This window comes from Vulpes vulpes, chromosome 7 (assembly GCF_048418805.1).
Source record: "Vulpes vulpes isolate BD-2025 chromosome 7, VulVul3, whole genome shotgun sequence".
NCBI classification, from domain to species: domain Eukaryota; kingdom Metazoa; phylum Chordata; class Mammalia; order Carnivora; family Canidae; genus Vulpes; species Vulpes vulpes.
This window is the reverse complement of record NC_132786.1, coordinates 88,535,858-88,560,682: the sequence shown is the minus strand read 5'-3', so window position 1 is coordinate 88,560,682 and position 24,825 is coordinate 88,535,858. Positions and strand designations below refer to the sequence as shown.

Below are 24,825 nucleotides of genomic sequence, written 5' to 3'. Positions count from 1 at the left end.
AGCTCTAGAGAGGAAAAATCCGTGATTTTGTAGGAGAGGAACTGCTCTCTTCACAAGGCATCCCCAACGCCTAGAACAGAGGCCCTCAAGAAATCGTTGTTGAGTAAATGACTTTGAATTCACCAAACACATCCCCGGCAAGAGTTGTCTTAACTTCACATGAAAACAATACACCAGAATACTTTCTTAGGATTACAAATAGAACAGTGTAACCCCACCCTGCTATGACAAGGCTTATTAGAAAGGTCCACGTGTGTAGACCTGCCCCCTGAAACCTGAGTGACTTAAATACTAAGGATCCCTGGGTCAGATGAGAGCACAGGTATCAGTGAGCAATGATGCCACAATTCCAGCCTCTTTAGAGGATATCACCTATCTATCGCTGCTTTCCTCAAGATGACCTAAGCACTGAGGCTTTGGTTACCTTGGAGCAGCACAACAGAGTGTTTAAAGCACAGATTCTAGAGCTACACTGTTTGGGCGCAAATCCAAGGTCTCTTGCTTACTGCCCTGGGCAAGTTATTTAACTTCCCTGTGCCTCAGTTTCCTTGGCTGTACTATGAGATCAATAATAGTATCTATTTCACAGGATTGCTATGAGGATTAACAAAACAATATTTGTAAGTAAGTAGAATAAGCTTAGCACATGTTAAAGTGAGTGAATAAACAAAAACTTTAGGAATGGCCAGTGCCACTTGGCTTTAAAGTTCAGGATCCATCCATCTCTCTCTCTTTTTTTAAAGATTTTATTTATTTGAGGGACAGAGATTGAGAGAGTGTGAGAAAGCGCACAAGTGGGGGGAGGGCCAGAGGGAGTGGGAGAGAGAGAATCCTTTTTTTTTTTTAAGATTTTATTTATTTATTCATGAGAGACACAAAGAGAGAGGCAGCATAGGCAGAGGGAGAAGCAGGTTCCATTCAGGGAGGCCGATGTGGGACTCAATCCCGGGTCTCCAGGATCAATACCCTGAGCCGAAGGCAGATGCTCAACTGCTGAGCCACCCAGGCATCCTGAGAGAGAGAGAGAATCCTAAGCAGACTCTGCACTTAATGCAGAGTCTGATGCAGGGCTCTACTCAAGGCTCTATCTCATGACCCTGAGATCATGACCTGAGCTGAAATCAAAAGTCGGATGCTTAACCTAGTGAGCCGTCCAGGCAACCTGTTTTGTTTTGACATTCACTGGTGGTTCAAATCATCTTACCTTACCATCTTCTCTTACATCTTGCCTTCTTTTAATCTTATGCACAAATGTTCCCTAGATCTGTTAATAGCATCCTATGCTTGAACGTTCTTCTCTTTCTTATGTATAGAATGTTCTCTAGTTTCATTAGCCAAATCATCTCCTTTCTTAAACACATTCTTGAAATCTCACCTTCCTCACTAAAGAGGGATATTACCCGTACTGCCTTGCTTTCTAAACACCCAACTTCTAAGGTTTAACTCTCTGGCAAACTGAATCTTGGATAATAAAGGAATTGAGAGATGTGATTCCTTGTTCAAGTTCTCCTGATAAAACTGCTATATACTTCATCCACCTGGGCCTCTCTTCTATTGTCTGTAAAATGAGTGGTGAGGGGTGAAAAATGATCATGAGGAGGAGGAGGATGGCAGCACATGGCATATGCTGGGCACTTCCTTTGTGCTAGCCTCCATCCAAGCTATTTAAATGTACTCACTCATGTAAGTCCTACCACAGCTTTGTGAAGTGTGTACCATTATTAGTCCCATGTGAAAAACAGAGGACACAGAAGGACCCAAAGGTGAAGCAAGTTGTCTCAGCTTACACAGCTAGTCTGTGGTGACACTGAGAATCAAACCCAGTGACCTTTAATGCTTTACATTTGAAGACCCCGCACACCTCAGACATGCTGTGGATAGATTGGCCAGCTGAATGAACAAAGCCCTGAAAATGTAGAGGACCACATTAGAAAATATGACAGGTGCCAACAGAGCATATTTTAGCTTAATTTAGAAGGACAAAAGACTCTAATATCTTCTACCATTAGGAAGAAAGGATTGCAGAAATCATTAAGGTGACAGATCTTAGACTAGAGAAGGACAGGAAAGCAACTATAATTTATGAGATATTTATCCCCTGGAATGAATTTATCAGTAGTCAGGATAAACCATGGGGAAACACTGGGGAAGGTGAAACAAGATTCTCTATAAGTTGATCATTGTTGAAAGGGAGAGATAGAAGGTACACAGGAAGGTGCTACAGTATTCTTTCTACCTTTGAATATGTTTGACAACTGTCCAAAATAAAAAGTTTCCAAAAATGAAATCAACTTCAAAATGCCACTGACAAAGTGTTCCACCAAATGCCTCCTAGAAGGATCTGAATTTCAGCTGTGCTGTATGTATTACTCCAACATCTATCTCTTAACAGTTGGCTCGAGTGCAACATTGCAGTCTCCAAGGAGGCTGCCTGCCCTGTTGGCAGCAGGGTGAGTGCCATGATGCAGCTGCTGTTGGCATGCTGAGAGCTGGAAGGGGAGAAATTATAAGGCAAAACAAGAGTAAGTCACAAAGAAAATGTGAGTCAAAATTCAAGGACCCCACACCCGCTACTCTGATCACGAAGTCTAGCTTGGCAGCCAGTGGAAGCAGAGGTGGGGGCTGAGGGCTGAAACAGGTGCATGAGTTCCCCGGCAAAATGCAGCCCTCTCTCTTACACACACAGTCTTTCAATTTTTTTCATTTGCATAATAAAATGGGTCTTTAAAAAGAAGAATGAGTATGTTAACCACAATGGAGCAAGAAGAAAAGAATCAATTAACCTTATGGTTAATAGCCAAATTTTAAAATATTATTTCAAATATTGTGTTCATAGAGCATATTTGTTATTTTTGTGGTTAATCCTGTTCACAGAAGGGCTGCTATCACAATGTTCTTGAGCATAAGTTCCTTCATATAATCTAGCTTTAATACTTCTTTTTCAAATTAATGTTTGCCCTTGCATGGCTTGAATATGAGTATCCCATGTCAGAATTTTTTTTTGTCTTGGGGAGAAGATGAATTTCCTTATTGTTATCATTACAACAAACAAAGTTTAGAATTAATTAGCTATTTTTATGTTTGTTTAATAATTCTTATTCATCACTTAACCTGTTAAAAAATGGGCTGGCCAAGTTTATCTTGTATTCCTCACATTCCATTATATTTGTTTCAAATAATTCAAAAAGGTTTATAGGCAGTATTCTCTTTTTTTGCAGAGGGGCTGTAAAGATTCTTGAGGTTCAATCTGAAAAATCTTCTCAGAGCTTCAGAAAAAAAGTCCAAGAAGACAAGGCACATAACACTTTTCAGTAAAGGCTTAGAAAAATGAAGTCACTTCCCTGGAGCAACAGAAGGTTAGTGGCATCCTGTGAACCTCACTCCTGGGTATTTGAAAGCAAGAAAATGCAGGTTCAAGAACAGACTACATTTTTCCTGGCACAGAAGCCCCCCAAATCACCATGAAATCTATTAAGGGGTGCCAATTTTGCAAACCCGCTAACAGTTTGGAGACCTCATCTACTTAGCCATACCTGCCTAAAATATGAATATTTTATTAATATTAACATCACCTATATTTAGCATCTTTTTAAACTCCTGCATTTGGGACGCCTGGGTGGCTCAGCAGTTGAGCACCTCCCTTTGGCTCAGGGCGTGATCCTGGAGTCCTGGGATTGAGTCTCACATCGGGCTCCCTGCATGGAGCCTGCTTCTCTCTCTGCCTGTGTCTCTGCCTCTCTCCCTCTGTGTCTCTCATCAATGAATAAATTTTAAAAATCTTTAAAAAAAACCACAAAGCCCTCCTGCATTTTAAGACAACCTGTGCTTCAGATAAGTAGAGATAAAATAGTGTCCCATAAAAGCAAAATATTGAAGCATTAAAATTTAGAAACCAACCTTAAACAAAACAGTAACAGAACCTATTAGAAGAATATGAAACCAGGTATAAAACACACATCTAGCACATTCAATTTACATGCAAAGAAGGTAGCTATACACTAAAGCATATTTCTAGGAAACAAGTTACAGTAAGAAGAGGTAATGTCAAGCTCTGGCTGTCTATGCCTTTAAATTCTAACATCTATAAATAAAAGACATGTTCCTTTGAACAATAGCCTGAACAGGCAACACTGTCACTTTATCTCCCCAGATAACTATCCATTCTATTCTGGCTTCAGCTGGTATCTGCTTGCATTACATCAGTGTCTTGGTGGGGGTGGGTTGGGGGGGGGGGCAAATCTGAGTCAGAAGTATCAGGGGACAAGAGGTTAGAAGGTGATAGAAGCAAAAGCACAGTTAAGGCAGTACTCAGGCTCCTTATTTATTTTTCTAAGAAGCTAGTTGCTAATAAATGTCCAGCTAGCTGACAAAAGCAGGAGGACTGGTCTCTTATACCTGCATAAGCTCTAAGCAATAGTCTCCTTTCACTAGGGAAAAATTATTTTGCAAAGGTAGAGACTGATTGTTGCTTTTCTGCAGATCCTCTGTACTCAGAACAATAACCCAGTGCCTCACTTGTGGCACTTGGTTGGCAATGAATCTGCTCTCCTTATTTCTGAGATACTCTAGGCACCCCAGACTTGATTTTGAAATTGAGGGGGTTAGGCCAAACAAACAAAAGCCCAGAACACCTGACCACTGATACAGATAAATTAGGCAGGAGTGAAAGCTGAATTCACTGCAAACATGTTTCCCATAGAGCCTGGGCTCCCAGTTTGAGGATGCCATATATTTAAAAAGCAAACTAAGGGGCCAGGTTAGAAAGTAGATATTTTCTTTGCTCCCTTTCTGATTTCTGACATCATTTCAATTTACATCTCAGCTTATGATATTTTTTTCAATATTTGTTCCCTTCCCCTCACCTCCCCCCCCCCAGTTTTTCCACCTGCCTGTGCTTCCTATTTCTTCCATCTTTCTTCAAAAACAAAAAACAAAACAACAAAAACAACAAAAAAAGTTCTCCTGACTTCCTCTTTTCAGAACTCCAGCTGAATGTATGCAAGTGAAGAGAGGGAAGTAAGCAGCAGGCTGGCACTTGCTTCTGTAATCTGTTCCACGCATTCTTGGAAAAGTGGCTTCACTGAAGCCGGAAAATCTTCTGTACAGCCAACTAGAGTGGGGGAGCAGTGGAAAGAGGAAAGAGAAGCATTTCAGGAAAGGAACCAGCAAGAAACAGTATGTTCCGCATGGGATCCTGTTTAATACTGGTTTGTGAAATAAAAAAAGGCTATCCAAGTGATTTTTTTAAAAAAACATTTTTAAAAAGAAGATTATAGAAAAACTTTAAAAAAGTTTATAGAAGCTCATCATCTCTGACCTGAAGCTATCCAGAAATCTCATATTTTCCTGTAGGCCTTCCCTCTCATTCTTGTCAGCACACATTTCACCCCTGCTCTCCCCTCCTGTAGCCCTACATCACCCCCTGGCTCCTCACTGCCAGCCCATGGGGATGAGTGCCTCACATCCCACTCTGCAGAGGAAATAGGAATCATCAGGGGAGGATCTTGTCTACTTACTGTACCCAAAAACCTTCTCTGCATCTGTCTGTACCCCTCCATACTTCCCTCCTGCCACCACAGGCAAGTTGCCCTCTTCCTACCCAAAGCAAATCCCTCCCCGGCACCCCGCATCCATCTCGCTCCTACTCTTGAAGGACACGGCTTCATCCATTAGGAGGTGGCTCCTGATTGCTAATCTTTTATGAAGTCAATTCATCATTCACAGAAGGTTCTCCTGAGGTCTTTCATACCCAACTGGATCTTACCCACTGAACGCCCACACTATCTTTCTTTCGCAGCCAGGCTGAGATGATTGTTGACACTCGCCATCTGTTTCACTCCTCACCCACTGCAATCGGCCTTCTATCTCTGCCCCTGTACGGCCACTACTTTGTCCAAGGTCACTAATAATCACACTGTGCTAAACTCAGAAGACGTTCTCAAGTGCTAACCATATATGACTTCTTTGTAGCACTTCAGACTGGTGACTGAGTTTTTTAATCTTCTGGCTTCCACGCCACTTGTTAGTGTTGCCTTTATCTGTCTAGCTGATTTTTTTTTTTTTTTTTTTTGTCTATTCTGAAAGGATATTCTCCATTCTGTTGCTTTATTCTTCCTCTCTCAACACACTTCCCCAGAGGAGCTTATCCATATCCATGGTTCCTTCTGCCCTATTCCTTCACTCCCCCAAAGTAGATACAAGAATGTTGATACATGCATGTGTACACACACACACACACACACATCTTGAACCCAGACTTCTATTTAGAGCTCTGGACCCACATGTTCAATTCCTATTATATCTTTCCTTTTGGAATATTAAACTCAACATGTTCTGAACCTGACTCTCAAGGCTTCCCAGTTCTATTCCAACCCAATGCTCTTCTAATATTTTTTGTGCAATGATTGTCAAACACAGAAGTCTGAATTATCTTGGACTTCTCTTTCCCTGTCACTTCCTCTATCCAGTAAGTGACTGAGTCCTACTGATTTTGAGGTTTTTAATGTCTCCCCAAGTTTCATCATTTCTCATCAATCCCACCATCAATTCTCTTAATGCAAGCCACTATAGTCTTGCATCATGAATGCTGCAAGAGTCTCCTATATATGGCCTTACTCCTCTCTCCCTCTCGCTGGTAGTATCTCACATGCTCTTCCTTGTTTAATGCTCCTCAGTGCCTTTGGACAAAACAACTCCCTATTGTAGCACAAAAGGTATGATCTGGCCTTGCTTACCCCTCAGATTTCTTTTATTACCATTCCCTAATGTCTTCACACCAAGCTATTTACAATTATCCAAACATGACAAGCTTTCCCTTTAGCTCTGAGCTTTGGCTCATTTGGTTACTTCTGCCTAAATTGGGACATCTTTCTCTTTCCTACTCCCTGCATCTTGCCTCTTTCAATTTGCCCTTCAGGATGCACACCAGCGCTCTTTTAGAAAGAGCTCCCCAAGTAACTCCTCAAACCTGGGCCAAGTGCCTGCCCATGTATTCCCACAACAGCTTGTGCATACCTCTCTCTCACCACAAATCACACTGGACTGGAATGCTCTGTCACCCTCATAATACCATGGGTCATTGAAACTCAGGGACAGTAGCCTTCATCTCTATTCCCCTGGCAATCAGAGCAATGTCTGGCTCATAACAGGTGATTGATATATATTTACTGAATGACTAAATAATTTCAGTTTCTTCACAAACTTTATATTCAGATTTATTCAGAAAAGGCCAGGAATTATTATGTTAAGCTGGATTTCCACATCTGGTTTTTTTTCCTAACAAGATTTTGCCCACTGCATTATCACCCACATGGTAAACCATGGATGGTATTAAATACAAACAAACTTAAAATTAGCTTAGTTTCCTAAAGAACGAGATGGATTGTTCTTCACTTGGCAAATGAACAACTTCACTAATGTGTCTCCCAATGGAAGTTCAATGAGGTTCTACTACAATGTAGAGACTGTGGCAACTATTTTTTTTTATTATTATCATAGACCCACCTTTCACCGAGAGAGAGAGGAAGAAGCTAACCTTATCATCTCCAAACTCCCTCTAATCAAGTGTCTTAGTCCATTCTGGCTGCTATAACAAAATATTATAGACTGGATGGTTTACCAACACCAAAATGTATTTCTCACAGTTCTGAAGGCTAGAAAGTCCAAGATTAAGTGCTGGCAGATTCAGTGTCTGGTGAGGGCCTACTTCCAGGTTCCTGGACTGCCATCTTTTCCCTAAAACATCACATGGCAGAAGAGACCAGGGCTTTCTCTAGGACCTCTTTTTCAAGGGTACAAATCCCATCCATGAGGGCTCCACCCTCATGACCTAATCATCTCCCAAAGGCCCCACCTCCTAATATCCTCACTTAAGGGATTAGGTTTCAATATATGAATTGAGTTGGGGTGGGGGCACAATCAGTCTCTAGCATCCACCTGCCTTACACAGATCTTCTCTCTCAGGAGCTAGTTTTTCTGGTATAGTCTGAAGGGGCTCCCCCAGGAGCCTATGCCTGGTGGCAGGGGTGTGGAGAACACGACCAGCAACAGGTGGCAGGACTAGGTAAGCACTGTAAGGGGAGGAATGCCTCAGAGATGAGAGCTGACTAGGAGAGGGGATGGGTGGGTCAATTCCACTAATTTAAATTCTGTTTACCTCTATTAAAGAGAAAAGCTTCTCTCTAACTTTCCTGCTTTCCATAAAGAGGGATTTTTCTCTAAGCACCTTGGCTGTCTGCCATTCCCCCTATTCCTCCCCAAGGAGGACGATGGCCATACCATGTTTCTAGATGAGGGACACTAAACCATCTAAGGTCCTGAGGCCTGGAGAAAGTCTCTTTCTTCTCTCTCTACTTGGACCAGGGGAGCCAAGTTACCAGAGTTAAGAGAGTATCTTTTTTTTTTTTTTAAGATTTTTTACTTATTCATAGAGACACACACACACACACACACACAGAGAGAGAGAGAAAGAGAGAGAGAGAGGCAGAGACACAGGCAGAGGGAGAAGCAGGCACCATGCAGGGAGCCTGATGTGGGACTCGATCCAGGGTCTCCAGGATCACGCCCTAGGCTGCAGGCGGCGCTAAACTGCTGTGCCACCGGGGCTGCCCGAGTTAAGAGTATCTGTTATGCTGACTTAAACTCTCCCCACAGGTCTAGACATAGGTTATTGGGAGCCTGGAAATCCATTTCAGCTATCACATTAAGCTGTCTCCTTCAGCCTAGGCTGTGTTAGTCAAAAGGGGGACATTTTGGTTTTCTGTCTGCTGGCTCCTTGGTCTTATTTCTCCATTGGCCCAGGAAGCAGACTCCTTATTAGGAGTGCCCTTTATTAGGACATTATAACCCCATCAATTTCTATTTCCCTGCACATCTCCATTTACACCAAAAAAGAGAGGCATATTGACCACATCAACAAAAACAGAGTCGTGCAGATGTTAAATGATCTGGGAATTAAAGCTGTAACAAACCAGTGGTCTTTAACATGTGCTATAATGCTCTGTGAAACAGCTCACTGGTATGATTTTATCAATTTCCTTAATTCAGTTAAATCGGTGGGATAAGAAAAGTTCTAATTAGAATCTTGGGAAAATGGCATTTGTTTAGTGCTTTATACAGTTTTAGAAGTAGTTTCACATACTTTATTGCATTTGAGCCTCACAACCTGTTACATTTGATAGGGAAGTTACTGCTGCAATTCTCATCTTCTGAGGCTCCAAGTTTAATGACCATCTAAGGTCAAATCACTACTAATTGGCAGAGATGCGTACTCTGGATCTCCTGATTTACAACCCCATGCTCTGCCTTCACTGTAAAGACTGTCATTATGGGAAATAATTTAAAGTTAGCTTGTCCGGGTTTTGTTTGTTTCTTTTAAGGACTTAGCGGTTAATCTATGGACAAGTGTGCCACTATAGGAAGAGAGTTCAAAGTATCAATACAACTGAGCATCTTGCTATCTGCTTAAATCTAGTAAGCTGGATACAATATGTAATAGCTTCCAAACTATAGCATCTGATCACAGCCATGGCTACACAATGGCTTAGGCTTCTGTATGTGAATTCTTTAAGCCTATTATGTATACCACAGGTCTGAAGAATTTGATATCCCTTATTAGTCACACTAAATTCTACTTAACTTCCCATTTATATAGCTTTATTTATTTTAAATATCTATTCAGCTCCTTCAGAATGTAATGCAGCAAGGTCATATTTTTTTCCAGATAATTTCAAAGGAAAACAATGAAAAATGATCTTGCAAATCTCAGCACACTAATAATTTCACTCAACTGAAGGATTTTCATTTTGTAAAACAATAAAGCACTTCAATCGTCTGCATAGACAATAAGAAAGGAAATGGAATACTATTTTTAAAGATGGTAAGGAAACAAACATTTTATTATACTCCTTTTTTATATAAGTAGATAGACATAACGTATATGATATTGATTGGAAATAAAGAGCATATGATAGGAGTAGGAAATACAAAAAGAAAGTCAGTCTAAAAATATTAAGTAGTAACTACATGCTGAGGTTTTTTTGGCATGTGCTTTGATGGAATGAACCTTTAACAAATTTATAGCCTAAGTATAATATATATTTTTAAGAACAAACATTTAGATGTTATTATAAACAATAAAAATGATATTATGTCATGATAGCATTGTTTGAAGACAGCTAATCTGTTCTGTTTTTAATTTACACTGAAAAGTTTGTATTTTGTCAGTTTACGTTATTGTTATGTGCAGACATAAATATATACTTTTTAGTGTGTGCATAGCCAGAATTCAGTAGTGCCTCACCTTGCATATAAACATCTTTCTAGTCTCAGGAAACAAAAAAAATCTTTTAAGAAATGGAAAATATTGGATAGGAAAAAACCTCATTTTCTTTGTAATTTGAATTTGATGTGTGGAATAGGCCACACACTTGGAAATATTATAGTAGTGAATATACAACTGTCTATTTTCATGGAGAGGTGAAAGTAAAAGGAAATGCATCATACCAAATGGGAGTACAGAATTAAATTCCACTCAAAGGGCATACGAGTGGTAGCATTACCCACAACTGCCACACCTAACCCAGCACACTCTGCTAGAAAAACAATGTTTGGCAAACTGAAATGGCTGAGTAGAGTCCTATGTCACTTGACCTTGGCTCTCATTTGCAAAAAAGGTTGTATTTCAAAATAGAAGATGGAGATGGAAAAATAAATACAGCTGTGTTTTCTCCACCCCAGTGTGAGAGTGAAGGGGCTACTCAGAATGACAGGATGCATGGTCCCTTCGTGGTATATACTCAGAGCCCAAAGGAGAGTCCTATTATTTTATTTTATGGCTAACTCAGGATAGCATTTTTTTTATTGTGGTAAAATATATGCAATATAAAATTTATCATCCTAACCGTTTTTAAGTGTATAATTCAGTGGCATGAAGTGCATTCAGAGTGTTGTGCAGATATTACCACTGTCTAGCTCTAGAACTTTTCCATTATCCCAAGCAGAGACTCTGTCCAGATTAAATAACTCACCATCCCTCCCTTCCCTCAGCCCCTGGTAACCTCTATTATCTTTTTATCAGTTTGCCTACCTAGGTACCTCATATAAATGAAATCATACAATGTTTGTCCTGTAGTGACTGGCTTATTTCACTTAGCATAATGTTTTTGGAGACCATGTATGTTGTATCATGTATCAGACTTTTCATTCCTTTCTGAGGAGCATATTCTCTTGTATGTATATACCATATTTTGTTTATCCATTCATCTGTTAATAGACATTAAGACACTATTTTTGAACTAGAGCACAATCAACTAGGTAGGAAATCAGGAAATAATTCTCAAAGGACTGTCAGGATTCAGTGACTATAGAAATACAAAGTATTTATGTACATGGAGAAAAGTAAGCAAGAGCCTGAAGTGAGGGAAACATAAAATATGTTTCCTGAATATTTTAAATTGTGATTTTTTCAGGTATAATAAATTTGTATGTACCTTTCTATAATACACACTTTGCTTAGCTTTAAAAATCATAATTAAAGCAAGCCTTGCCAACTTAATATTTTATGGATTAAAATCCAAGTATAATTGATGGTATTTCAATCCTATTTGAAGCAGCACCATAATCTCCAAGACCTTCTATCCACTCTGGAACTCCATGCTGTAATTCTTTGTGTGTTATTTTAAGGGTATGAGATGTCATTACCTGATTTGGGGTAAAGTCTATCCAACAAAATAGAGGGTGAATAATGCTAAGAATCAATTAAAAATGAGAAGCCACAATCATGCTCACATTTACAGCAAGATTTAAAATTCACATACCTTAATTTTTTATTTAAAATTTTAATTTAAAAAATTGTAAATGTATCAACAAAGTAACAAAAGGAAGATACAAATTGTGTTTGAAAAATGCTTTCAGATCAACAGCAGAAAAATTGGTTAGTACAAAACCAATTCTTAGGGACATCCTTTTTCAGGATTCCTAAGTTTTTAGGGATAAAGAAGTTAATTATCAGAATATATACTGTTACTTGGACTTTAGGTTGAAAATTAACCTGCAAGGTTTAGAAAAAGCACTAGATCCAAGTCCCAATGACTACTGTCTCCACCTAAACCATTTGACCTTATACAAAATCATTTAAGCTTTCTGTGTTTCAAATAACTCCTCTGAAAATATGAAGTAGTTGGACCAGATGATCCAGCTGTAAAGTACTATAACTCTAACTAGACTTAGACCCCAAATTCCCACATCTCCTGCACTAGTAAAAATTCTCAAGGCAATAGCACTTAAAGTAATAAAAATAATAACTATGGAAACAAAGTATCAACTGATAGTTATGTATCTTGAGAAGAAACTTATAACTCAGAATAACACTCCAAAGGATAAGAAAAGGACTCTTATCATGGAAGAAGACCTAACTTTACACTGCTCTCCATTAAAATCGCACACTCTGGAGTCTAAAATATGTGTGTGTGTGTATATATATATATATGGGTAGGCACCACTCTTCTATCAAATCATGGCCTAAAAATCATTGTGATAATTATTAAGAACTCAGAATGTATTTTGTCAGACCAATGAGTCCACAGTAGAGATGAAATCCTATATATTTGCAATGAATACACGTAGGGAAATTATTAATATTAAAATCTGAGTAACAAGCCAGATTAAACAATTTAAAATTATCTTGACTGTCAGTGCTTGAAGAAAGCAAATATAGTTGTAGGAACTGAACTTTGGTAGAGAATCTGCAAGGTATTTTGGAGTACTCTAAAGATTGCTGGCTGAGGTGCACTATCAGGTATTTTTATTAGAAATATCTCTAGGGGGCAGCCCAGGTGGCTCAGCGGTTTAGCACCGCCTTCAGCCCAGAGTGTGATCCTGGAGACCCGGGATGGAGTCCCACATCAGGCTCCCTGCATGGAGCCTGCTTCTCGCTCTGCCTGTGTCTCTGCCTCTCTCTCCCTCTAAGTCTCTCATGAATAAATAAATAAAATCTTAAAAAAAAAAATCTCTAGGAATCTGGAGAGTTGTAGTCAATATTTTTTTGTTTAATCCCATAAATAATAGCAAGGTAACAAAGTAGATCAAGTGATAACACCTGGTATAAAGATATTAAGAAAGATGTGTGTGTAGGACAAAAAAGCAATTCGCTGGAGGTAGGAGTGACTGGTTATCAGAAGTCAAAATGTGGATATAATTAACTTGCTGATAGAAATGGAAGATGGACTAGGAGAAGGAAGAGCATTCTGGCCAACCAGTGATTTCACCATAGGTCAGTGTGGTGTTTATGATGGCTGGACTAGGGAACAGAAAGGCCTCATGCAAGGAAGCAGCAGCGGCAGTTAACGTTCTGGAACTCAGCCATTTACATGGTGGTTCTTGGTCATCTGAGCACTAGTTTTCAATGGTCTGGTATTTCCAGGTAGTCAGGTTTCAGAACCTAATACAGATCTTCTTTTAGCCTTCTAGAAATAATTGCAATGGCCTGAACTACCAAAGCGGCTTAAAGACAAACACCTATAATTTCCAAGTGTTCTTAAATGTGTGGAAGCTACACTCAAAGTCCAACAGAGCTTCTGTTTCCCCTCCTATGCCTATTTTTTTTAATTTTTATTTATTATTTATGGTAGTCACACACACACACACACAGAGGCAGAGACACAGGCAGAGGGAGAAGCAGGCTCCATGCACCGGGAGCCCAACATGGGATTCGATCCCGGGTCTCCAGGATCGTGCCCTTGGCCAAAGGCAGGTGCCAAACCGCTGCGCCACCCAGGGATCCCCCTCCTATGCCTATTTGTAGGTGAGCTGATGACGGGAATTCATTAAAGGAAGTAATTTATGGTCTGCTTGTGAGAGTAGAAAGAAGGATTGAGATGATGAGCTTTGATATATATATCAATAAGTAAATCATATTAGTATTACTAATTCTATCAACTTTTTTGAGTCAGTCTTAAGGCTGTAACAGTGTATCTACATCTATTGCCAAAGACGTGGGTTAAGAGGTAAAGGGGCACTTACTTGCCAGTCACTGCTCTAAGCTCTTTACCTGTGTTCTCTCATTTAAGTTTTTGTTTATGATGTACAGACCACTTTCTTCTCCATTTAATAGATGGGGAATACTGAAACACAAGATATTTAGTCTAACTCTGGAATTACACTCTTAGCTACTATTCTATGCTGCCCTGCAAACCCGACACCGTCTAAGGAAACTTTGCTTCATATCTTGTAAATGCAGTTTCTACAGACTTTTTCAAATTGTTTCAAAAGTATTTCTCTTCAGAGAGGGTTATAAAATACTTTTCCAATAATCCTGCTTTCTTTTCCTCTCAAAACAAACACATGTAATGTGGAGGATAACAAGTTTTTGAAAAATAACCCCAAAGACAAGGGAAAACCGTTGAATGTTGTCATTTTTATATCCAGCTGGATATACTAATTCTATGTGGATCATAGACACCCTGAAATTATAGACTATTTAGAGATTTTTAATCCCTAAAAAAAGCAGTGTTGTGATGTCTGAATAATATATTTTTAAAGTAACCTTTTTACTTAAACCAAATATATTCTAGTTAAATTTAAGAAAGTAAAGTAACCACAAAGTGATGACATTTCCTGAGACAAGCCCTCTGTGGCCCACTGTCCAGTGACAGCAATGGACTGGATTCAACTGCCCACAATCCCTGGTCTATGGCACTTGCTGAGCAATGGCAAGAAGGTACTAGGTGCTGGGCCCTGGGCTATAGTTTGTTCTCAGGAAACAGAGAAGATAACTTTGCCTTTAAAAGGCTCAAACACATGATCTGGGTCGACTTGAACCAACTATGTTAGGAGATTATATCACAGGCAAGAAAAGAGAATGAGAACATTTCCGGGACACAATATAGTTGCAAATTTCTGGGTGGACCCTTAAATGTAGAAAAAAGGGGAAGTACATCATCACTATTTATGCCCAGAGTAGCACAAATAAAAGTCGTGCTTTCAAGCTCAAAGCATACAGTTAATTTTTAAAAGGATTTGTATGTTTCTTACTTCCTATTTGTTTAATTGCTTTGAACTAAAACCTAAACAAGAATTGATTTAAAGTGATGTGGTTCAAAATATAAATTTCATGGTGATTGCTTGAAAAGATACAAAAAATATCTGGATCACCAGTACAAAAAGTAAAGCAAATCACAAGTTTAAAAACGATTTAAAAATTCTGAGCAGGTAATCACTAAGAGGAAAACAAATACTTTCACTTGCACAAAAATTTACTCAATTTATGCTATTCCTTCACTTTCCTTTCTCATAACCCCAAAAATTAATTTGTTTTTTGAAAAGAGACCTATACAGACAATATATATAAAATATTATGCTTTTTGGTAGCATGAGCTTTGTAATGTCCACAAGCATGGTTTACATGAGTTTAGGGAAAATCAATTAATTTAATATACCACATCAACTGAATAACAAATTAAAACTATATTATCATCTCAATAGGCTCAGAAAAAATTTTAAAAAATTGAATACACTTTCATGATAAAAATACACAACTAGGAATTGAAGGGAACTTTCTCAACTTGATTAAGGGACATCTTCAGAAAATCTAAGCAAACACGTTTTCACAATGAAAGACTAGAATGCATTCCCCCTAAGATTAGGAACAAGACAAGCATGTCTACTTCCTTAGAACATATTATTAGATGTCCCAGCCAGAGCAATTAGGCAATTAATCAGTAATAGATTTTAAAAATAAATAATAGGTAGATGGTTTTACTTCCTTTCTAACCTGGATGCTATCTCTATATGTAAATGACATGAACTTGCATATAGAAAAATCTAAGAAATCCATTAAAGTACTATTAGAACTATTAAGTTCAGCAAGGTTGAAGGATACAAAATCAATATACAAAAATCAGTTGTATTTCTCTACATGTGCAATAAATAATTCAAAATGAAATTAAGAAAACAATTCATTTGCAGTAGCATCAAACAATAAAATATTCAGAAGTAAATTTAAAACTTATACTCTGAAAACTACAAAACATTGTTGAAATTTAAAAAAAAATTTAATGGGAAAACATCCCATGTTCGTGAATCAGAATACAATATTATTCATATGGCAGTATTCTTCAAATTCACATATGGAATCAATGCAATTCCTATTAGAATCCCAGCTGATTTCTTTGCAGAAATTGACAAGCTGGTCCTAAAATTCATACAGAATTCCCAAGTACTCAGAACTGCAAAAATAATCCTTAAATAACATTAAAGAACAACACTGGAGGGCTCATATTTTCTGATTTCAAAACTTACTACAAAGCAACAGTAAATAAGACAATGTGGTATTGGCATAAGGACATATATATCAGTAGAATAGAATTTAAAGTCCAGAAATAAACCTATGTGTCTATGATGAACTACTTTTATAGGTGCCTAACTTTCATTTTTATTAAAGTATAATTGGCATGCAATGTTTTATTAATTTCAGGTGTACAACATATTGATTCAACAATTCTAGACATTGCTCAGTGCTCACCACAATAAGTGTAGTCACCATCTGTCACATTGTTATTACAATATTATTGACTATATTCCCTATGTTGTACTTTTCATCTCCATGATTGTTTACTTTATAACTGGAAATTTTCACCTCTTGATCACTATTTTGCCCATCCCCCCACCCCCTCTGGCAACCACCGGTGTTGTTCTCTGTACATAAGTGTCTGTTTTTGCAAAGGGAAAGGGAGGGAGAGAGAGAAACCAAGAGACTCTTAACTACAGAAAACAAACTGATGGTTACCAGAGGAGAAGAAGGGTGAGATAGGTGATGGGGGTTAAGGAGTGCACTTGTCATGAAAAGCACTGGATGATGTATGGAAGTGTTTGCTGAATCACTATGTACACCTGAAACTAATATAACACTGTATATTAACTGCAATTAAAGTAAAAACTAAAACCAAAAAAAAAAAAAAAAGGGGAATTCTTAGCAAAGTGATAAAGACATTTTAATGTGAAAACCAATTCAAGACAAAAGAAAGTCTGTTTTTGTTTAGTTTTGTTTTGTTTAGATTCCACATATAAGGGAAATCGTATGGTATTTGTTTTTCTGTTTTCTGATTTATTTCCTTAGCATAATACCCTTTAGGTTCATCCATGTTGTTGCAAATGACAAGAGTTTGTTCATACACACACACAAACAGACACACACACACCTCTTTATCCATTCACCTACTGATGGACACTTAGGTTGCTTCTGTATCTTGGCTATTATAAATAATGCTACGATAAACATAGGGGTGCATTTATCTTTTCAAATTAGTGTTTTCACTTTATTTGGGTAAAATACCCAGTAGTGCAATTACTGGATCATATTGTAATTCTATTACTAATTTTTTTGAGGAACCTCCATACTGTTTTCAATAATGGCTGCATCCAATTATATTTTCACCAAAAGTGCACAGAGTTCCTTTTCCTCTACATCCTCAACACCACTTGTTATTTCTGGTCTTTTTGATTCTAGCCATTCCAAGAAGGGTCAGGCAATATCTTATTGTGGTTTTGAATTGCATTTCTCTGACGATTAGTGATGATGTACATCTTTTCATGTTTTTGTGAGCTATCTGTATGTCTTCTGTGGAATAATGTCTATTCAGGTTCTCTGCTCACTTTTTTGCGGGGTGGGGAGAGCATGCTGGGTGGAAAGAGGGGCAGAGAGAGAGAATTTTTTTTTTTTTTAAGAGAGAGAGAGAATCTTAAGCAGGTTCCACACTGTCACAGAGCCTGACTCGGGGCTTGATCTCATGACCATGAGAACAGGACCTTGTGATCATGACCTGAGCCTAAATCAAGAGTCCGATGCTTAACCAACTCAGCTACCCAGGCACCCTTCTTCTGTCCACTTTTTAATCAGAGTGCTTGTTTTATTTGGTGTTGTTATATAAGTTTTTTTTTTTTTTTACATATTTTAGTCTTAATCCTTTGTCAGGTATACCATTTGCAAATAAATATCTTTTCCCATTCACTAGGTTGTCTTTTTGTTTTGCTGATGGTTTCCTTTGCTTTGGAAAAGCTTTTTATTTTGGTGTAGTTCCAATAGTTTATTTTTGCTTTTGTTTCCATTGCCTGAGGACATTTATCCATAAATATGTTAAGGCAGATGTCCAAGAGATTACCACCTAAGTTTTCTTTTAGGAGTTTTATGGTTTCAGGTCTCATATTTAAGTCTTAATCCATTTTGAGTTTATTTTTGTGTAAAGTGGTCCAGTTTCATTCCTTTGCATGTAGCTGTCTAGTTTTCTCAGCACGATTTACTGAAGAGACTGTATTTTCCCCCTTGTATATTCTTGCCTCCTTTGTTATAGATTAATTGACCATATATGCACTGGTTTATTTCTGGACTCTATTCTGTTCCATTGATCTATGTGTATATTGCTATGTCAGTACTATACAGTACTATACTGTTTTGATCACTATAGCTTTATAGTAGATCTTGAAATCTGGAATTATGATACCTCCAGTTTTATTCTTCTTTCTCAAGACTGTTTTGGCTACTCAGGGTCTTTTGTGGTTCCATACAAATTTTAGGATTATTTGTTCTAGTTCTGTGAAAAATGCTACTGGTATTTTAATAGGAATTACATTGAATCTGTAATTGCTTTAGATAGTATGGACATTTTGACAATAATAATTCTTCTAATCTGTGACCATGGTATACCCTTTCCACTTGTGTGTGTCATTTTCAATTTCTTTCATTAGTACCTTATAGGGTTCAGAGTATAAGTCTCCTTGCTTAAGTTTATTCCTAGGTATTTTATGCTTTTTGGTGCAGTTGCACATAGGTTTGTTTTCCTAATTTCTCTTTCTGCTGCTTCATTATAGTGTATAGAAATGCAACCGATTTCTATATATTAATTTTGTATCCTGCAACTTTACTGAATTCACTTATCAGTTCTAATAGTGTTTTGGTGGAGTCTTTAGGGTTTTCTATATATGGCATCATGTCATCTGCAAATAATGAACACTTCACTACTTTCTTACCAATTCGGATGCCTTCTTTTTTCCTCTCTGACTGCTGTGGCTAGGACTTCCAGTACTATGTTAAATAAAAGTGGTAAGAGTGGACACCTTTGCTCTGTTCCTGATCTTAGAGGAAAAGCTCTCAGTTTTCACCACTGAATATGTTAGCTATGGGTCTGTCATACATAACTTTTTTTATGTTGAGGTATGTTTACTATAAACTCATTTTGTTGAGAGCTGTTAATCATCAGTGGGTGTTGTATTTTATCAAATTATTTTTCTGCAGGATCCCTGGGTGGCTCAGTGGTTTAGCGCTGCCTTCCGCCCAGGGTGTGATCCTGGAGTCCGGGGATCGAGTCCCACGTCAGGCTCCCTGCATGGAGCCTGTTTCTTCCTCTGCCTGTGTCTCTGCCTCTCTCTGTGTGTGTCTGCCATGAATGAATAAATAAAATCTTTAAAAAAATTATTTTTCTGCATCTATTGAAATGATCATATGGTTTTTATCCTTCCCCTTGGTAATGTGATATATCCTAATGATTGACTTGCAAATATTGAACCACACTTGCTTTTCTAGAATAAATTCTACCTGATTGTAATGAATGATCCTTTTAATTTATTGTTGAATTTCATTTGCTAATATTTTATTGAGGATTTTCACACATTTATGTTCATCAGAGTTACTGGCCTGTATTTTTCTTTTTTTATAGTGTCTTTGTCTAGTTTGGTATTAGAGTAATGCTGGCGTCACAGAAATGAATTTGAAAGCTTTCTGTCCTCTTCTATGTTTTGGAATAGTTTGAAAAAAATAGGTATTAGCTCTTCCTTAAATATTTGGTGGAATTCCCCTGTGAAGCTATTGGTCTTGGATTTTTGTTGGGAGTTTTTTCATTACTATTCAATTTCATTACTAATAATCAGTCTGTTCAGATTTTCTATTTCTTCCTGATTTAGTTTTGGAAGATTGTATGTTTCCAGGAATTTCTCCATTTCTTCTAGGTTGTCTAATTTGTTGGCCTATAATTTTTCATAACATTCTCTCATAATCCTTTGTATTTCTGTGGTGTTGGTTGTTATTTCTCTGCCTTCACTTCTTTTTTTTTTTTTTAAGATTTTATTTATTCATTCATGAGAGACACACAGAGAGAGAGAGACATAGACACAAGCAGAGGGAGAAACAGGCTCCATGCAGGAAGCCTGACGTGGGATTCAATCCCAGGTCTCCAGGATTACGCCTTGGGCCAAAGGCGGCGCTAAACTGCTGAGGCAGCCAGGCTGCCCATCTGCCTTCATTTCTGATTATATTTATGTGAATCCTCTTCTTTCTTGGTGAGATTGGCTAAGGTTTATCAATTTTGTGGATCTATTCAAAGAAGCATCTCTTGGGTTCTCTGCTCTTTTCTATTGTTTAATTCTCTACCTCATTCATTTCCATGCTAATCTTTATTTCCTTTCTTCTCCTAGATTTGGGCTTTGTTTATTCTTCTTTTTCTAGTTCTTTAACTGTATGATTAGGTTGTTCACTTGAGATTTTCCTTATTTCTTGAGATAGACCCGTATTGCTATAAACTTTCCTCCTAGACCTACTTTTGTGGCATCTAAAGATTTTGGATCTTTGTGCTTTCATTTTCATTTGTCTCCATATGTTTTTTGATTCTCTCTTTGACTTCTTCATTGATCCCCTGGTTGTTTAGCAGTATGTTGTTTAGCCTGTGTGTGCTTGTTATTTTTGTTCCAGTTTTCTTATAATTGATTTCTAGTTTCAACCATTGTAGTTGGAAGAGATGCTTGATATGATTCTGTCTTTTTAAATTTATTGAGACTTGTTTGTGGGCTGACATGTGATCTATCCTAGATAATGTACCACGTGCACTTGAAAAGAAAATATATTCTACTGGGTTTGGAGCGAATGTTCTGTATACATCTGTTAGGTCATCTGATTTAATGTGTCATTCAAAGCCACTGTTCCTTTATTTTCTCTCTGGATAATGTATCGATTGATGTAAATGGGGTGTTAAAGCCCCCTCCTATTATTGTATTAATATCAATTCCTCCCAATCATGTCTCTGCCCCTCCTACCCTTGTTGATGAGGTCTTTTTTTTTTTTCTATCACTAGCTGTATAAAGTTTGTTCCACCAATTTTCAGGTCATTTTCAGGGTTAGTTGTACAGAGGTAGCTGCTGAGTTGGTCTGTCTATGGGATGAAGAGAGCTCAGGATCCTCCTATTCCACCATCTTCCTGCTGCTCTAGGGTTGACTGATTTTTGACAAAGTGCCAACACCATTCAACAGAGGAAAGGACAGTCTTTTCAACAAATGGTGCTAGGACAACTTGACAAACACAAACAAAAGGAAATTGGACCTTTATATGACACTATATACAAAATGAATTTAAAATGGATCAAAGTCTGAAATGAGTTAAACTATATAATTCTTAGAAGAAAAATATAGACTCCACCCCAAGATTGCTAGAACTCATACAGCAATTCGGCACTGTGGTAGGACACAAAATCAATGCCCAGAAATCAGTGGCATTTCTATACAGTAACAATGAGACTGAAGAAAGAGAAATTAAGGAGTCAATCCCATTTACAATTGCACCCAAAAGCATAAGATACCTAGGAATAAACCTAACCAAAGAGGTAAAGGATCTATACCCTAAAAACTACATACAGAACACTTCTGAAAGAAATTGAGGAAGACAAAAAGAGATGGAAAAATATTCCATGCTCATGGATTGGAAGAATTAATAGTGTGAAAATGTCAATGCTACTCAGGGCAATTTACACATTTAATGCAATCCCTATCAAAATACCATGGACTTTCTTCAGAGAGTTGGAACAAATCATCTTAAGATTTGTGTGGATCAGAAAAGACCCTGAAGAGCCACGGGAATATTAAAACAAAACAAAACAAAACAAAACAAAAAAAAAAAAACCAGAGTTGGGGGCATCACAATGCCAGATTTCAGGTTGTACTACAAAGCTGTGATCCTCAAGACAGTGTGGTACTGGCACAAAAACACACATAGATAAATGGAACAGAATAGAGAACCCAAAAATGGGCCCTGAACTTTATGGTCAACTAATATTCAATAAAGGAGGAAAGACTATCCATTGGAAGAAAGACAGTCTCTTCAATAAATGGTGTTGGGAAAATTGGACATCCACATGCAAAAGAATGAAACTGACCATTCTCTTACACCATACACAAAGATAAACTCAAAATGGATGAAAGATCTAAATGTGAGACAAGATTCCATCAAAATCCTAGAGAAGAACACAGGCAACACCCTTTTTGAACTTGGCTACAACAACTTCTTGCAAGATACATCTATGAAGACAAGGAAAACAAAAGCAAAAATGAATTATTGGGACTTAGTCAAGATAAAAAGCTGCACAGCAAAAGAAACAGTCAACAAAACTAAAAGACAACCTACAGAATGGTAGAAGATATTTGCAAATGACCTATCAGACAAAGGGCTAGTATCCAAGATCTATAAAGAACTTATGAGGGATACCTGGATGGCTCAGAGGTTGAGCATCTGCCTTTGGCTTAAGTCATGATCCCAGGGCCCTAGGATTGAGTCCCGCAACAGGCTCCCTGCATGGGGTCTGCTTCTCCCTCTGCCTGTGTCTCTGCCTTTCTCTGTGTGTGTGTCTCATGAATAAATACATAAAATCTTTAAAAATATATATATAAATAACTTATGAAACTCAACAGCAAAGAAACAAACAATCCAATCATGAAATCAAAAGACAAGAACAGAAATTTCACAGAGGAAGACATAGACATGGCCAACATGCACATGAGAAAATGCTCTGCATCACTTGCCATCAGGGAAATACAAATCAAAACCACAATGAGATACCACCTCACACCAGTGAGAATGGAGAAAATTAACAAGGCAGGAAACAGCAAATGTTGGAGAGGATGTGGAAAAAGGGGAACCCTCCTGCACTGTTGGTGGGAATGTGAACTGGTGCAGCCACTCTGGAAAACTGTGTGGAGGTTCCTCAAAGAGTTAAAATAGATCTGCCCTACGACCCAGCAATTGCACTGCTGGGGATTTACCCCAAAGATACAGATGCAGTGAAACAGCAGGACACCTGCACCCCAATGTTTATAGAAGCAATGTCCACAATAGACAAACTGTGGAAGGAGCCTCGATGTCTTTTGACAGATGAATGGATAAAGATGTGGTTTATGTATACAATGGAATATTACTCAGCCATTAGAAACGACAAATACCCACCATTTGCTTCAACGTGGATGGAACTGGAGGGTATTATGCTGAGTAAAGTAAGTCAATTGGAGAGGGACAAACATTATATGGTCTCATTCATTTGGGGAATATAAAAAAATAGTGAAAGGGAATAAAAGGGGAAGGGAGGGAAAATGAGTGGGAAATATCAGTGAAGGAGAAAGAACATGAGAGACTCCTAACTCTGGGAAACGAACAAGGGGTTGTGGAAAAGGAGGTGGGTGAGGGGTTGGGGTGACTGGGTGACGGGCACTGAGGGGGGCACTTGACGGGATGAACACTGGGTGATATGCTATATGTTGGCAAATTGAACTCCAGTAAAGTGAAAGGATAAAAAACAAAAGAAAAATATGGAGATAAATCTTCATGGCCTCAAATTTGGCAATAGTTCCTTAAAGATGACACCAAAGCACAAGTAACAAAAGAAAAAAAGTAGATAGATTAGACCTTATCAGAATTACAAACTTCCATGCTTCAATAGATACTATGCCAAAAAGGGAAAGGCCATCAGCGGAATGCGGGAAGATATTTGTAAATCAAAAATCTAATAAGGGACTTGCAGCTAGAATATATAAAAAATATTCTTATAACTCAACAATAAAAGGATAGCCCACTTGAAAAATAAGCAAATGATGTGAATAGACATTTCTCCAAAGTATGAATGGTCAGTAGAGATATGAAAAGGTGCTTAACATCATTAGTACTTAATATTAATATCATTGACATGATGAAGAAAATGCAAATCAAAACCATAAGATACCCACAGTGAGATTCTCTGCACCCATTAGGATGGATATAATAAAAAAATCAGATAATAAGAACTGTTGGCTTGGATGTGGAGAAACTGGATCTATCATACTGCATCCATGTAAGATGATGCAGCCACTTTCAAAAATGGCCAGTTTTTCAAACAGTTAAACAGAGAGTTATTATAAGACCTAGCATATAAAGAAAAATAAAAACAGGTATTCAAAAAAATACTTGTACATGAATGTTTATAGCAGCATTATTCACAATAGCCAAAAGGTAGAAACAACCTAAATGTCCATCAACTGATGAACAGATAACCAAAATGTGGTATATTCACATAATGGACTAATATTCAATAATTAAAGGAGTAAAAAAAGAATGAAGTACTGATAACGTGCTTCAACACAGATGCCCCTTGAAAAATATTATGCTGTGTGAAAGAAACCACAAAAGAACACATATTATTCTATTTATATAAAATATTTAGAATAGGCAAATCTATTGAGACAAAAAGAAGATGACTGGTGAAAAGTTCAACATTACTTTAAACAGACTGAAGCTACATTTTCAAGTAAAAGAAATACGTATTGGTTATAAGCGTTTTTTATTTTCTCAATCACTTAATCAGATTCATAAATATTTTCATTCTTTTGCCCACATATTTTTAAATATATCATATTTATATCATAAATCTGTATTCATTTTAAATTTCATTTAGCCTATTATTTAGATGAAAGAAATATTACAGATAATACTCAATATAATGCACTTGAAAAACACTAACACATCTTTGCAAGCACCCATCTGGCCCTAT

General features: G+C 37.7%; 1 protein-coding gene and 1 long non-coding RNA gene across 11 annotated transcripts in view; one reads left to right on the top strand and one right to left on the bottom strand.

The window, feature by feature from the left end:
• LOC140599714 (uncharacterized) overlaps positions 1 to 3,277 on the top strand; it is a 101,861-nt gene extending 98,584 nt beyond the window's left edge. Inside the window, exon 3 of the long non-coding RNA XR_012002673.1 lies at positions 3,219 to 3,277. This is a non-coding gene — a long non-coding RNA (uncharacterized lncRNA). The remainder of the gene's footprint in view (positions 1 to 3,218) is intronic.
• The window catches only part of UMAD1 (UBAP1-MVB12-associated (UMA) domain containing 1), a 254,545-nt gene that overhangs the window by 30,740 nt on the left and 198,980 nt on the right, over positions 1 to 24,825 (bottom strand). The window lies entirely within an intron of this gene.